This window comes from Penaeus monodon, chromosome 28 (genome assembly GCF_015228065.2).
Source record: "Penaeus monodon isolate SGIC_2016 chromosome 28, NSTDA_Pmon_1, whole genome shotgun sequence".
Taxonomy (NCBI): Eukaryota; Metazoa; Arthropoda; class Malacostraca; order Decapoda; family Penaeidae; genus Penaeus; species Penaeus monodon.
Window position 1 is genome coordinate 6,519,614 of NC_051413.1, and position 216 is coordinate 6,519,829.

The following is a 216-nucleotide window of genomic DNA, read 5'->3' on the forward strand; positions in this document are numbered from 1 at the left end:
GATCAATGATAATTATAGTAACCCTGAGACTATTACAGTATTTTATTATGCTATAAAAAAATAACATGCTACAATGGCAGAGACTATTCCTATACAGACAATCATTCGTGTGGAACCATTTGTTTGTTCAAGGTAAGTTGGGTGACTAATTCTCTTCTGCGTATGCCCTTCTTCTCTCTATCTTCCTTTCTCTCTCTTCATCAGCCTCATCTCCCA

The 216-nt window shown here is 36.6% G+C and overlaps 1 protein-coding gene across 1 annotated transcript in view; it reads left to right on the forward strand.

The window, feature by feature from the left end:
• Positions 1 to 216, forward strand: part of LOC119591330 (glutamate receptor ionotropic, kainate 2-like) — a gene marked incomplete at both ends in the record, with an annotated part of 143,921 nt that overhangs the window by 143,106 nt on the left and 599 nt on the right.